A 14,616-nucleotide genomic window follows, 5' to 3' on the forward strand; every position below is an offset into this window, starting at 1 on the left:
TGGACACACGGTGGCTGTGCTGCCAGGGGCAATGGGCACAAAGGTATGGTGGAGGTTGGAGGGAGGGCCAGGTGGAAAAGGACACAGCGACCATCGCATTGCATAAAATTACCCCTCTGCACGTGCAGAATTTTTAAAGATCATTAAACAAGTGAAACAGTAGTGTCCAAGGGAAAAGGCACTCAACAGAGAACAAGTTTGTCATGGGGGAGTGAAAAGATAATACATTGCACCGGCTCCACCATTGTGTTGGGGACTTGCCATGGTGTGGCTTTTCTCTGGGTATGGGTGCTAGTACTCTGCACTTGGTGGGGCGTGTGTGTATGTGGCGGGGTGCATGTGCCCTTGGCGTGTGTGAATGCGACTGTTCCCAGGTACCCCGTGTCTGACGGCTGCCCTCAGAGCTCACACCTGGGCACTGACTCGGGCCCTCTGAGCAGCACTGCTCTGTTTCCTCACGTGTCCTCTGTGTCCCCCAAGCACCCTCTGTGCCCCCCAAGCACCCTCTGTGCCCAAGCTCCCACTGTGCTGCCCAAGCTGGCCTGGCTCCACCCACACTGGGAGCCTGGTGTGGTTAGGGCCTGTGCTGACCCTCTTGTGGCCCTAGCCCCGCCCACACTGCAGAGGGCGGTGTGCCTTGAGCTGCATACACCTCACCCCACACAGGATGACAACAGACTCACAGAAGGAAGCTGGGCTCAGCAGAAGAGGGGGTGGGGTGGGGCGGAGGGGTGTGTGGGCGCTGGAGGCCTGGGGCTGTCCTGTCACTCTGCCTTGCGAAGGTCCTCCTTTGGCAGCTGCTGGTGGCCCAGCCTGCTTCTTGGGTGGCAGCCACGGGTGAGTGGGGTGCAGGATGCACTGTGCAGGCGGGCTCATCTGTCCCCCAGACACCTGGGTGGCTGGAGGCTCTGCAGGAACAACTGGACCATGCACACCTGCTGTGCAGTCAGTGGAAGGTGAACCAGGCACCTTCCTGTGGGTGGAGGACAGGCCCCGTGGGAAGGAGGGAGGAGGCTGGGGAGCAGTTGGCGCTGCTGCAGGGGTGGTGTCTGCCCGCTCTTAGGCGTGCTCCTCCTGGGCGACTCGGGTCCTCTAGACTCGGGCTTGGCTGCTTGTGACAGGGTTTGCAGACAGTCCTGGCACACCGAGGGGTGGGTGTTTGCCTGGTGCACTTGAACCAGGTCCCAGGGTTGATCCAGGGTCTGTGCCTGGCGGTCTGTCTGCTTCCTTACTGGGAAGGGGTGAGGAGGGCGGGCCAAGGACCCCGGCCGTGCCGGGCAGTGTCTAGTGCTGATCCCCTCCAGGCCTGCGTGGATCATAACCCCCCACGAGTGGGTTTTGACACAAGAGCTCGAGGTGGGGGAGGGTGTGTGGTGCTGATTCTTTGCCAGCTGTTGGGTGCCTGCGAAAGTGAAACTCATCTGTCTTTCCAAATTTCACCTCGGACTCCGTATTTCCAGCCAGCAGAGGAGGTGGCCCTGGCCGGGCAGTTTCTTCTGATGTTTCAGATCGCGCTGGCACTTGCCTCTCCTTGCTGCAAGCACCCCGCTCCGGAGATTCTGCAGGCCCTTGGCTTCCTTATAATTCCTCCTGTGCTGCTGTGACCAAGTAAGAAGTTCAGTGCTCCTTGCAGAGCTGTTTACATTTAACAGACACTTGGGGAGCTTGAGAACGTGAAGCCACTCTTTCTGCGCCGGTGGGGCTGTGGGTGGGTGCCGGGCAGCTCCTTGGCCTCCGTCCCACGGACCCCCTCCCATTGCTGTGGCACTGACCATGACCCAGGCCACACAGGGGAAGTAAACCTAGTTGGGGCCCAGAGGCTGTGGCCGGCAGGGGTGGGAAGGATGTGTGACGCGCTCCCGGTGGCCTGGCCGGGGAGGGGGCGTTAGTAACATGCCAGCTCGCCAGCCTCGCCTGTGACAGTCAGCAAGTCCGTACCTGCACGATTCGGGCATGTGCACATCGAGCTGCGTGTCCAGTGGGGAAGAGAGACGTTTAAACCCAGCTGTGGGGCGTGTGCCCCGGGAGGCGCTGTCGGTCCCCGCCCACGTCTGCCTCCTCCCTGCCCTGCTGGGTGACAGCCCCCTGCGTGAAGAGGTCACCCTACTGCCAGCCCCCAGCCCTTTGTCCCAGCAGTGGAGGCTGTTTCTGTGTTGCTGATCAGAGGCCACATTTTAATGGGATTTTAGTGCAGGTCCAAGTAGGAAAGCTGGAAACAGAAAGCACTGGCCTGGTGTGGAGGTGGAAATTGTGAGAGCGACCCAGGAGTTACGCCCACAGGAAGCAGCCTTGATGGCAGGTGCGCTGAGGGGGCCAGGCGTTTGGGACCCTACAGCCCTGAGAAGCAGCCCCGAGTTCTGGGCGGGAGGTGAATTGTGCCCTCTCACTCTTCCTGCCTCTGGGCTCCCTTTGCCCCCTTCTCGTGGTGGGGGCATCCTGACACAGCCTGGCCCCAGACACTGTGGCCAGGGCCCAGGGTCACCCTTCCGGTATCAGCATTCTGGCCACATCTCTCTTCTGGCTTTGGCCCTGATATGCTGGGCTCTCGCCTCAGCACCTTTGGGTTGTCTGCCTGGAAACTCATGTTTCCCCCAACTGGACGATGGCCCATCCACCACTCATACCACATCCCCAGGGTGGCCTGTCCATTGCACAAACCCCCCTGAGAGTACCCAAGATGGCATGTCCACCAGGCAGACCCCCTGAGAGCCCCCATGATGGTCTGTCCATCGTGGCCTCCTTTTTTTCTAGAAAATCAGGGACATGTTACCCAGAGGGTATTGGGCCACATTGGAAGGGTGTGGAGGATGCCCTGAGTGGCTGATATGTGGAAGGTGCCCGTGCAGAAGACAGGGCCAAAGGGGTCGGCGTGGCTGGGAACAGCAGTGTGTGGGGTGTGTGCAGGTGAGGGGCTATAGGAGAGAAGCCCCATGTCCTGGGTGGCCCACACAGGGAGGGTCAGGTCAGAGGACAGGTGATGAACCACTGGGCCTCCCTTGTCTGTCTGGACGGTTCTTGGTGAGACTGAAGGCAGGCTGGTTTGTCCCTGGCGCTTTTCCTCACCCTAGCTGGCTCTTGGCAGCTGTGACCAAGGCCGTGCACTGACTGCAGAATTATTATACGGAGCATCCTTGAGCCAGATAAGGTTGTATTTGTGCTTAAAATTGAGGCTAAGATGTGGTGAGCTTGAACATGGGTCAGCTGGGTTTCATTTGACCTAAATTTGTGCATTTGGTTCTTTGCTCACTTTTTGTAAAGGTGCAAGTCCCTGTAAATAGGTTTATAAAAATAGACACTTCTCTTGCTGTTTACCATAAACTGAATCGACCCATTGATACACTCTGGGGCCTGAGGTCTGCGGTGGGCTGCAGAGATCTTGAGATGGGTCTGCTGAGCTAGTGCTGATCAGAGGAGCACCTTTTCAGTGGAAGCGGAATTAAATTTTGCATCTCGTTATTTGCGGAAGGCAAAGGCTGCTGTTTGAAACCCTTAGCCTCTTGTTTGGTACCTTAATTTTTTTGTGAAGTCTTTAATCACAGAAGAAAAGTGTTTCCTCAAGTGTTTCCTTTTTTTTAAGATACAGATTTTATTTAAAAAAATTTTTAAATTAATTAATTAATTAATTTTTGGCTGCGTTGGGTCTTCGTTGCTGCACGCAGGCTTTCTCTAGTTGCGGGGAGCAGGGGTTACTCTTCGTTGTGGTGCGCAGCCTTCTCATTGCGGTGACTTCTCTTGTTACAGAGCGCAGGCTCTAGGACACGTGGACTTCAGTAGTTGTGGCACACGGGCTCAGTAGTTGTGGTTCACGGGCTCTAGAGCGCAGGCTCAGTAGTTGTGGCGCTCGGCTTAGTTGCTCTGTGGTATGTGGGATCTTCCCGGACCAGGGATCGAACCCGTGTCTCCTGCATTGGCAGGAGGACTCTTAACCACTGCGCCACCACGGAAGCCCCCAAGTGTTTCTTTTAATGTTACTGCTTCTTTAAGAAAATTGCCTTCAGAGCTCATCATCTTCGTAGGCAATTTACAGACCAGAGTGGTTTTGACTCGCAGCAAGCAGACCTTAAAGGATTCAAAGAAACTCTGTTCTTTAAAACAGATAGCTCATATATTATAAGTCTATGAAAATATTCTAAAATTGTAAAGCATGTTGCAGACTACAATACGTAAGTTATATATAATTCTAGTCAATGAGTATAAAGAATATTTCAGTCCATTGCCTCAAAATATCTTTAAAGCCAGAAACGTTCGTGTTTCTCATGAACAGAATAAAGTGTTTTCATAATGCTGGTTTGACTGGAGCAACTTTTAACTCATGACGGGATGGATTAATATTTTCCCGAATTTCATGAGCCCAGCTCTGTCCCTAGCTGAGGGTCACAGTCTCCTGGCTCCGTCAGACAAGTCACGGAGCATGTCTCCTTGGACTTCTGATGGGAACCATCACAAGGCCCTGGGAGGCTCTGGAAGTCGTCCCCAAGCCATGCCAGGGCGTGGCGTTCCCAGAGCCCACCCCAGCTGTGGCCCTCCTGCTTCTCCTGCGTCTTGTCTCCAAGCCTGCAGCTCAGGGCATTGTCACCAAAGGCTCTGAGGGAGAGGAAGGTGTGAGAGGTCACGGGACAGGTGCCTGGGATCACGTGGGGCTGCTCCCTGCAGAGTCTGCCTCACCGCCCCTCGTCACAGCCTTACTGCGTCTAGTGCAGACTGACCCCCTCCTGCTGCCCCTATGTCTCATTAGGAACCGTCCAGTTAGAAAGGGCAGCGGCCATCGTGCTGGCAGCTGCCTGGGCGCTGTTTGTTTCAGCAGGTGGGATGGACCTGGTTGCTGCGTTTAAGGGATTTTAGAGTTGAGGTCTGGGAGAGAGCAAGTTACTGTCCTGCCGGGGCAGGGCGTGGACCTCTCATACAGTGTAGCTCCGTCCGTCAGATGGGTGCGGCCAGTCCCCATCCAGCTTATGCCCGAGGCTCCGACACCCAGTGTGCGTGGCCGTCATCTGTGTCTGCCCACATCACGGCCCAGCTTCCTTCAGCCCAGGACTCGTCAGCCAGCCCTCCGTCCTGGTGGCCGCGTAACCAGAGGTAGACACCGGAGTCTGTGCCTGTTGCAGGCAGCACGTGTGGGTCGGCGCCTGCTGTCACCGCTGTGTCCCAGGCCCGTGTCCTCCCCTCCTGGAGCCCAGAGGTGCTCTTGGCGGCAGCAGACGTGCAGGTGCTGCATTCTGGGGAAGGGGGAGGTTGCTGTGGTGCTGGGTGCCGGTTGGAAGCCGTGTCTGGGAGGCTGAGCCTGCGGCGTCTGCCCGTCTCCTCGTGTTTGTTCACAACCACGTGTGGGCACCACCATCCCCACGCTGTGCCCCCTTCCGGGCCCTGCGGGGGACGGCCAGTGCTGCACTGGTGCTCATGTGCCGCCCCCCGCCCCCAGCCAACCCCGCAGACGGCGTGGCGGTCCCAGGGTGAGGCCCGCTCGTGGGAGGACGTGCCGACGGGCAGTGGTCAGGAGACAGAGAGGCGCTCCTTGACCCGCACCTCTTCCCGCGTTGGTTTTTGGCCCGCGGTGCAGAGGTTCTCTGCATACACCGTGTCCCCATTCACCCTCGCTGCCAGCTTGCAGCCACCACATGACCAGATACCGCGACCCTCCCTGTTTTCAAGGCTGGACACCGACTCTCGGAGGGGCTGAGGGGCTTGCCCGGGGCCCTGCAGGGGAGCCAGGAAGAAGCGCAGCTCCCCATCCTCGCCCCGGAGCCCAGAGGCCCTCGGTGACTGCGTGGCCAGGCCTGTGTGATCCCTGGGCGCCGAGGGGCCCGCCCTCGGCAGGACCCCTCCCCCCTCCCTGCAGGGCTCTAAGGGCCTTTCTCCTTGGGGACAGGAGCTCCTGCCTCCTCCTCCCTCGGCCTGGGCTGGCCCTGCCCGCCCCCCTGAATGAGCCCACACAGGAGAACAATCGGGCCCACATCGATGGAGCACAGCCGGCCATTGAAAGGGACGAGAATGGGGCAAGCGTGTTCCATGGCCCGAGGGAGGCTCACTGCGGGGCCTTGTCCCGCAGCTGAACGGCGCCTTGTCGTGGCCCCAGTGGGCCCAGCTGCCTGTGGCCCGTCCCTGTGGCCCCACCCGGGCTGCACCATGGAGACCCAGGTGTCAGGACAGACGCCCTGGGCAGCAGAGCTCCCCGTGAGGGTGGGGTGGCCGGGCCAGACGGCATCCTGAGCGCCGTCCTGCCCGTGGCCAGGGTGGGGTCAGGGAGCCGGCCAGCGAGTGTGGCCCCTGGGAGAGGGGAGGCCACTGGGCCTGGCGGCAGGGGCTTGGCTCTTTAGGGTTTGCTGCCAAGAGGCTCAGCATTTTGTTTTCTTCCTTTCTTTTTTTCCAGATGGTATGATTTGTTATTTCCTACTAGAAGAATCCAGAAGGATCTATAAACTACCGGGTAGAAGAATGTATAAAAATCAGAGTTTGGTTCTTTAGTTCTGAGTGCCTGACATGTGGCACCTTGCTTAATCCTCTCAATACTTGGGATGAGTTCCAGTCATCCCCATTTCACTGACGAGGAGATGTGTACAGCGAGGCTGAGTACTTAGTGCATCCCAGCGTCTTCTCATTATTCGTGCCGATGAGATTTTGTTTTCCCACTTCTCACGGCTCAGTTGAATGGGAGCGGGCTGAGTTAGCAGGCAGGTGTCCTTCTAGCCCCCCACCCGAGTGACCAGGGCCTGAATGACCGGTCACTCTTCTAGAGGACTGGAGGAGTTTGTCTGTGAGAAGTCCATCTGTCCATCCAGTAGGTCAGCAGGCGTCCAGGGCTGAGGCTGTGACGCAGGGCAGGTGCTCTGCTGGCCAGGGGAGGCTCCTGGGTCCTTTTCCTGGGCAGCTGATTCAGGTCCCTGTGGACGTGTCACAGCAGATGTAGATATGGGGCAGGGAGTGTTTGTCACCTCCCTTTATTGTTTGGATTGCTTAGGTCTCTTGGTTTCTCCCTTTCATATGTGCTTGGTAAGAAGCTGATGAAGGCTACGGGCCTTGAGTCCAGTAGGGCTCAAGTGTGTGAAAGTCCAAGAACTGGGGAGGGCCCTGTCCATGGGGGTCCGGAACGGGGCGGTGTGGCCAGAGACACACCAGAAACTCCGCTGTGCCAGCTTGAAAAAGCTGCCTGTGCTTAAGGGCCTCATAAAGAGAGACAGTGGCGGGAAAGTGCCCAGGCTGGGAACTGTGGAGGGAGAGTTCTGAGATTAGAATTAGCATAGGAATAGGGCTGTGAATGGGGGTGTTTGTAATCCTTCCAAAATTGGGATAAAATTTGCATCTGAATGACTCATCAAGTCAAGATTACCTTGGAATGTGTGGTTTCCTTCTTATTTTCTAGTTCCTATTAACAATCATTTGCATTTTTATTCAGCCAGCATTCTTAAAATACTTGCTACCCTATGATTGCCCTCATCCTGACTTTTCCTAGCCTGGATTTCTGTGTTGGCATCTCCAACGCTGTCTGACCTCATGGAGGGTGTGCAGGAGTGGCGGTCTCGCCTCTCAGCGGCCCCCATCCAACACGGCACCTATGTGGACTCTTAGCTCTCAGGCCAGCTGGCTAACTCGGCCCTCAAAGGCAGATGGGTCTCGTTTGGACTTCCAGGTATTAAAAAAGGAAATCTTAATTACTTTTCAGTATCAAGAAATCGGGAGACCACCTAAAAAACCTAATTTTTTTCTAGGAGAAAAATCAGGAGTTGTGCCCTGTAGGGCCACATTACTGAATGGCAGTAGGGCTCTGCTAGGGTGTCTGCAGGTCCCTAAACACGTCCACATTCTAATCCCTGGAGTGACTGTGTTGCTTTACACGGTACAGGGACTTTGCAGATGTGATTTAAGTTAAGGATCTTGAGATAGGGAGATTATCCTGGTTTATCTGGGTAGGCCCTCAGTGTAATCACAGGATCGTAATAAGAGAGTCAGTGGGGCAGAGAGGAGAGAAGATGCTGTGCTGCTGGCACAGGGGAGGAAAAACTTTTCCTCTGCTCTTAGGTTCGGTGACTGGGGCCTGTGAATTAAACTGACGGACAGCAGATTAACGGGGGGGAAAGGCATACAAAATTTAATATTGTTATATGCACAGGCACTTCACACAAAAGAAGTAAAAACCCAAAGAAGCAGTTAGACTTGGGGCTTATATATCACTTTAACAAAGGGCAATAAGTTTTGAAGCGACAAGACAAAGGCAAGGGGGGTTGGGTCCCTAGGGCTAGTAAATTGTGGGAAGGTGACTAGGAAGCATATGGTAGATAAAGGATGTTTAGTAAGGTTAATTATGCAGACTCATCTCAGCGTCATCTCCAGTACACTTTACAGAGAGAATTTATGTCCTGCTTTTGGGCAAATGGGGGAGGGCAGGGAGCTCCTCTCGTATCTGCTGTTCTCAGTTGCCTTCAGCTCAAAATAATCCTTATGCTCAAGTGGGCTCTTTGGCCTGTGCTCTTCACTCGCTTTAAGGTAGAGGAATGGGCCACCAGCCAAGGAATGCAGGAGGCCTTTGGAAGCTGAAAAAGGCAGGGTAACGATTCTTCACAGAACCTCCAGAAGGAACACAGCCAGCTCTTGAATTCTAGCCCAGTGAGTCCCATGTCGGACTTCTGACCTCCAGAACAGTTGGGATAATAAATTTATGCTGTTTTAAGTCACCAAGTTTGTGGTATTATTTTACAGCAGCCATAGAAAACCAATGTAGGTCCGTTAAGATGTGGTTTTGTGCTAAGAGGAGCTTCACAATCACTTATGGAGACAAGATAAACGAACCCATTACCGAGCAGCAAAGAAAATGTAAAATCTAGTGTGAAATTGCTTCATGTAGACCAGTGGTGTTCAAACTTCAGGTAAGAAGCACCTGGAGGGCTTAGGCAGACGTAGCTTGTGCAAACTTGGAATGCTGCTGGGGGGCCGTGAATGTGCCCGTGGACTGCTACTGCTGGCCTGGCATGGAGCTTTGCGTCACCTTCTAGACTGCAGGTGCTGCAGGGGTTTAGAGGAGCTCAGAAGCGGCTGGAAGTCCTGCTGGCTTGCAGAGGACAGTAGGATTTAACAACAGGAGGGAAGGAGGAGGTGGTGTGTCTCGGGGGACTTGGACGGTGGGAGCAGCAAGTGTGCTGGGGCTCTGTCCTGACCCAAGCTGCACTGAGAAGGAGCCCCCTGCTCGGGGGCAGGATCCGTCATCCCTGGTCCAGCATCTCTTCCTGCCCAGGGACCTGACCGAGCGTGCACTGTGCGTGAGGCACTCATGCGTTCAGGGCCAGGCGAGCAGCCATGGGCCCCAGGCATGCAGTACGGAGAGAACAGAGGACAGTGTGAACGGCGCAGGAGGAGTGCCTTCCCAGGTGCCCAGCAGGAGGAACGAGGAGGGCCCCGCGGCCAGCCCCCTCCTCGGTGCTGTCCGGGCTGCTGCTGGTTTCAGGTGCAGGGCCCAGCAGCCTGGCTCTGGGTGCCTTGGTGCCACTGTGTTCCCAGCCCCGGCCCTGCCTCTGGTTGGATTATGCCCTGTCACAGACCTTCTTTGTGTCCTCTCCAGTGACACAGTTTAGCTTATGTGACCTTTTTTTTTTTTTTTTTTTTTTTTGCAGTACACGGGCCTCTCCCGTTGCGGAGCACAGGCTCCGGACGCGCAGGCTTAGCGGCCATGGCTCACGGGCCCAGCCGCTCCACGGCATGTGGGATCCTCCCAGACCGGGGCATGAACCCGTGTCCCCCGCATTGGCAGGCGGACTCTCAACCACTGCGCCACCAGGGAAGCCCTATGCGACCTTTTAATTCAACAAACTACCCCAGCTGGACTTTAGATTCAAGCTCCTTCTTCTGCTGTAGCTTGGGACCTGGGATGCATCTTTTCCAGCTTATATGTTTCTGTGGGATTTAGTGTCTTAGCCCCTCAACGGGGCTACGGGTTTCGAGAAGCATCTGTGTGGCTCTAGATTAGCTTTGTGTCAGCCAGGCCAGCGGATTCATTTCCTTTATGGATGTTTTTGGCTTGTTCTGTATAATTTCCTGACAGTTAGCAAGTCTGAGTATTACGCCAGCACCCCCCTCCCTACCCTACCCGTTCTTACCGGGTTGGGTGTGCAGGATGCCATACCCCTGGACTCTGTGAACTTGGGTTTTGGTGGAAGTGCCCTCTCTGGGGTGGGATTTGGCTGTGCTCTCGGCTGTGTGTGTGGGGGAGGTGGGTTTAATGCAGGAACAAGCTTTTGGAAATGGTTACACTTTCCGCCAGAGGTACTGTTGATATCGTCCCCTTTCAGGTAAAGACTGTATCAGAAACTTTTCCCAGACCCTACCCTGAGGGAAAGTCTCTTTCCCAGCAAACCATGAGATCCATGACCCAGTCAGGTCTCCTCCTTTTCTTTTAACCAGCAGCATCCATGTGTAGCTCTGTGGTCCGCTCTTACCCTGGTCTCTCCAGGCTTCTCAGTCAGCTCTTACTTTATTTCAGGATACACACATGCAGATGCACACCCACACTCTACATGCACCACACACACACCACGTAAACCCATGTACACCACACACTGTGCACATACCACGGTGCACTTACAGTGTACACATATCACACACACCACACCCACACACTGCGCATACCCCCTGCGAAAACAGGTATTCCAGCTGACCTTGGGTCTCTGTCAGCCTGGAGCGTGTGGCCAGGAGATCTTGGTGGGCAGAGTCAGCCTCAGTCCACAAGGTGGCCAGAAGCCTCCTGCTGATGTCCTCACTTCTTGAAGTCTCCCGGAGCCTGGCTGTCACCAGGACCGTGGCCCCTGACCCTGCCTGGCACTCAGCTTCCCCAGCCTTTGATGGGAGTGGAGCAGCTAGGGAGTGGGAACCTGGTGGACGTGGGACAGGCCTGGCTGGCCGTGCCGGCTATCAGAGCCCGCTTTTCAGAAGTATCATCATGTCTCGCGGCCAAGGTCTGGCCTATCTTGGAACTCAAACACCTGGAGACAGCTCCTAGCCCTGCCCCCACATGGCAGTACTGTGTGAGTTCTCCACCTGCAGAGGTCCATTCCGGTGGAGTGGGACCGGCGGAAGGGCCGAGTCAGTGCGGACAGAGGTTCTAGAAGAGGAGGGGGCTGCTGGTGCTCCAGCACTGTCTCAGATGCTCCAGATGCCGTCCAACCCTCCACCTCTCTCCATGTGCAGGGGAGCTGTTCTCCCTCTCCTGTCGCTTTCCTGTCCTGGAGAGAAGAGGTGTGGAAAGGTTGAGGACCGAGGATCCCCAAACACTGGTGTTTTCTTGTTAGTTTCAGCTCTGTACACCTCTGAGTGACTGCCTCGTCGGCTCGTGGTGCCCCTGGATGCCAGGTGCAGTGCTGGGTGGTGATGGTGCACATGGCTGGGCCACCTTGGAGGGGCAGCTGGCGGGGGTGTCTGAGGCATGTGGGCTGAAAGCCTTTTTTCCCTGCTGGAGAATATACTATTATATAGTATGGATAGATCCCATTTTCTTCATCAGTGGACCCTTGGGATGCTTCCTCCTTTTGGCTTGTGAATAATGCTGCCCTGAACATGGATGTGGAAATATCTGTTTGAGACCTCACTTTCAGTTCATTTGGGTGTATAAATGGAAGTGGAATTAATAGATCATGTGGCAGTTCTGTATTTCATGTTTTGAGGACCCTCCTGTTTCTCACAGCAGCTGCACCATTTCACATTCCCACCAACAGGGCACTGGGGTTCCACATTCTCACCGATGCTTGTTTTCTGGTTTTTTGATTGTAGCCATCCTAAGGAGTATGAGGTGATTGTCTTTGTGTTTAATTAAAGCCTCCATTTGGAAACTCACCTAATTTTCACATGGTTATTAAGGATCATTCTGCAACACCAAATCCAAGTCTATTTTTTGGGACCTGCAAGTCCCCAGAGGGCATCTCATGCTGCGTTGGTGACTCCAGGGAGAGGAGGGAGATCCGGATGCCAGTGCACAGTCATGGGTGTGAGGCCGTTGTGGCCGTGGCCCTGCCTTGCCCTGCACGGGGTCGGACCTGGCCACGGGCTGGCTGGAGGCACTGCTCCAGGATGCAGTTGAAGGAGGACCATCCTGGGACCTTCAGGTTGAGAAGGTCAGGCCGGCCTGTGCTCTGGGGCTTCGCTCTTGCCCTGTATCCCAGGACCTCTCGTTACCTGTGTGTCACCTTCAGCAGTCCCCGCGTCCCAAGGGGGCTCTGCCCACCTCAGCCTCCACGCTCACCCAATTCCACAGTCTCTGTGTGGGCAGGTGTGCCCGTGTGGGCAGGCGTGATGTGTTTGCGTACACGTGTATGTTTGGTCCTTTAGGATCTGTGTCTGTTAGCCCAGGCTTCACGTTGCTCGTGGAGTCCCCCGTGGATGACCAGGCAGCTTCTGCAGGAGCTCCGTGGAGAGTGTTTTCAAGCTCTTTCCTGGGAGGCAGCTCAGAGCTCCCTGGCAGGGGAAACGGGCCCAGGAAGCTGCTGGAGATCTGGTAGACATGGGATAGCACCCTGTCTCCTGAGGTCCTTCACTCGTCTGAGCAGGACTCAAACTCACCATCCTCACCCTGGCACCAGAATTCCCCGTGGGAAGGAACTGTCCTTGAGAGACTAAGGTAAACTGCAGAGGTGAGGTCTGAGCTGCGAGCAGAGGCAACCTGCTGATCCCTGTGGCCGCTGGAGAATTCTTCAGACAGGGAATGGCAGGGGAGACAGGAGGGGTCGGCCAAGCTGTACAGGGACGTGGGGAGCCCTAGGCAAGGGGTGCAGAGACAGCCAGGGACTTGGGGGAACTGAGCCCTGGAGTGGGCAGGACCTGTGGAGGGGAAGCTCGTGGCTGTTGGTCTTAGGAAGGACCTGGCATGGAGTGGGGTGTGTGCTCCAGTCTTCACACTTCTGGGCTCACCTGTCCTGGGGTGCACCGCTCAGCCCCACGGGCTTTCTTTGGGCTTTGAGTTCTCGTTGCTGCCATTAGGAGAGGAGACTGGATGGCATTGACTTCCATGTTTTAGCGTTCCGGGGCTCTCACCAAGGTGGGCATGACTTCATCCCCTCTGGTCTGGGCTCCCAGGTGGCCCCAGGGTCCCGTCCTGGCTCTCCAGGTGTGGGAAGCACTGCCCAGAGCAGCACGGGGAGCTGCCCGGTCGGCACTAACCTCACTCTGCTGGCCCTGCACCCCCAGATTCTGTCTTGTTTGCCCAGAGCCCGTGGGCATTTGCACCTGGGTCCTCGTGTGACCGTGGATCAGGGCTTTCTTCCCCCTGGACCGCAGGTGTTATGGGAGCAGGGCTGTGGGTTGGGTGTGCCTCTCACGGGGCTGGCACGACATGGGCCTCTGAGGGTGAAGGTGGAGGGATGGAGAACAAGGCACAGCAGCAGCTGTGCGCAGCCCAGCTCGGGAGGCCCCGCGCCTGGCTGTTGGGGACCTCTTCTTGCCAGCCCCTCCCCCGTTATGGGCTCTGATGGCTCTTCATTCCTTCAGAGGCTCTTATGCCAGCCGCTTAAGACCTCGGTGACCCAGAGGCAGCCACATCCAAGACTGGCGAAGGCCATTTGATTTATATTCTCTGAGACACAGTGTTCTCGGTGAGAGCCACGGCTGACTCATCCCAGTGACTGAATGTTTTAGAGTTAAATCAAGGAAGTGATAACTGAGCCAGTGCAGGTGTCTGAGGCACCTGGAGCTGTGGGCACTGCTCCCGCTGTCCCCGTGTGAGCCTCACTCCGGTGCGCCGGCAGGGCCAGGGGATGCCTCTCCTGGCCTTGGCTTTCACAGGTTGGCTCTGGGCAACCCAAGTGCCCTCCTCCCTTCCACGGGTCTTCTTAATCTTTCTGCTGTGGAGTATGAATGTTAGGTCACTGCATGAGGCAGCTGCTCTCGTCAGCAACACCTGTCCCAGGTGTCCTCCGGTAAGCAGGTGCCACCCTGCAGGGTGACATCTTCTAGGACAGGACATGAGAGTCACAGGCTGAGGTCAGTGCTGCTTGGAGGTGTGCAGAAGAGGTGGATTTCCTCAGACGCCAAGGACAAAGCTCCTTCCCTCTCTGATCAGTTTCTTTGGGGAGAAGTTGTTGTCGAAAAAGCAAAACGTGAAAATTGGCAAAGTTGGGGTGTGTGGGGGGTTTTTTTTTTTTTAATTAATTAATTATTTTATTTTTGGCTGCGTTGGGTCTGCGTTGCTGCGTGCGGGCTTTCTCCAGTTGCGGCGAGCGGGGGCTACCACTCTTTGTTGCAGTCTGCGGGCTTATCATTGCGGTGGCTTCTCTTGTTGCGGAGCACGGGCTCTAGGCGCACGGGCTTCAGTAGTTGTGGCGTTCGAGCTCAGTTGCTCCGAGGCATGTGGGATCTTCCTGGATCAGGGATCGAACCCATGTCCCCTGCATTAGCAGGTGGAGTCTTATCCACTGTGCAACCAGGGAAGTCCCGGCAGAATTGGTTTTTTATGGCTGCTGCCCTTAGCAGGATTCGTCAGCTACAGTGTGATGAGCTTGTTAAAGGCTTAGCAAACGGCCCAGGCCGTTCCGTGGTAGATTTTAATATCATCTCTGACATTAGTGGTTACCGTCTATCATGCCAAGGGGTGTCATAATAACCCATGTACTTTTTGAGGCCAGCTCTGTCTTACAGCTCAGAATCCGA

The 14,616-nt window shown here is 55.7% G+C and overlaps 1 protein-coding gene across 4 annotated transcripts in view; it reads left to right on the forward strand.

Moving 5' to 3' along the window:
• Nucleotides 1-14,616, forward strand: part of SEMA4D (semaphorin 4D) — a 122,836-nt gene that overhangs the window by 44,693 nt on the left and 63,527 nt on the right. The gene's annotated exons all lie outside the window — the stretch shown is intronic.

This window comes from Mesoplodon mirus (assembly GCF_964341445.2).
Source record: "Mesoplodon mirus genome assembly, chromosome: 1".
In the NCBI taxonomy this organism is placed as follows: Eukaryota; Metazoa; Chordata; class Mammalia; order Artiodactyla; family Ziphiidae; genus Mesoplodon; species Mesoplodon mirus.